The sequence below is a fragment of the Crocodylus porosus genome, unplaced genomic scaffold, assembly GCF_001723895.1.
Source record: "Crocodylus porosus isolate Cpor-Errol unplaced genomic scaffold, CroPor_comp1, whole genome shotgun sequence".
Lineage (NCBI taxonomy): Eukaryota > Metazoa > Chordata > Crocodylia > Crocodylidae > Crocodylus > Crocodylus porosus.
This window is the reverse complement of record NW_017728934.1, coordinates 6918709-6919570: the sequence shown is the minus strand read 5'-3', so window position 1 is coordinate 6919570 and position 862 is coordinate 6918709. Positions and strand designations below refer to the sequence as shown.

The window sequence follows — 862 nt, the reverse complement described above, 5'->3', positions numbered from 1 at the left end:
GGTTAACAATTTTTTGTCATGGATTCGCACGTGCTGGGGTGCAGTGCTCTTCGGCAATTCGGGAATTTGGATGGTTGCTCGGACTCTCAATGGCTTGGTGATTCTGCAAAATAAAACAGAATGAGACAGAACAACTTCCTAACAAAATTATTTACATTATAAACCTAAGGGCCTATTTAACAGTGGTTGCCATAGGTCGCCTCACCAACATAGCATTATACTGCTTTTTGATGGTATTCAGGCGAGGTTACTTCATAGTCACTGGCGCTAAACAGCGTTGACGGATTCTTCGCTAAATACTTTAAGAAATCATGCAGGTACTTCAATAGTAAAGTCAAGCTCTTCTCATCCAGGGGTGTATAAGCAAGCATAGCCCCAATCTTCACAAAGAGTCGTAGCAGATGAGGTGCACCGTAGACCTGGGACATGGGAGCATCCAGATGATCTGCTAAGATTTCAGCATACTGGGGCCTCTCAAATTTGTACAGCAGTTGAGTTCCCAGCATTACACTGAAGTATTCCTTAATCCCAGCAACAACTTCATCAACAACATATTCTTGGTTATCAGTGTTTCCTCGTGATTTTTCGTAGTTCGCATAATCTTCTAGAATGGAATCAACATTCTTTTTGGCAGGAAGACAAAAGAGTTATCTTTGCCTTGTGATCAAATCGCAGTCATCAACAAGCCACGGTTTCAGCTTTTCTGGAATTTTAACCTTTACTTTAACCCCGTTCATAAATGTTTCTTCCCTTCTAACTGTGGGGTCTACTCGAGCTCTTTTCTTCTTAGGAGTCCTCCGTTTTTTCTTTTCCGTTTTCATATAATACCAAGGCTTGGTCAGTGCCATCTCAGCCTTCTCTC

At 41.9% G+C, this 862-nt stretch overlaps 1 pseudogene; it reads right to left on the bottom strand.

Annotated features, from left to right (window-relative positions):
* Positions 1-200: 200 nt before the first annotated feature.
* Positions 201-829, bottom strand: LOC109317628 (annotated as a pseudogene).
* Positions 830-862: the final 33 nt, after the last annotated feature.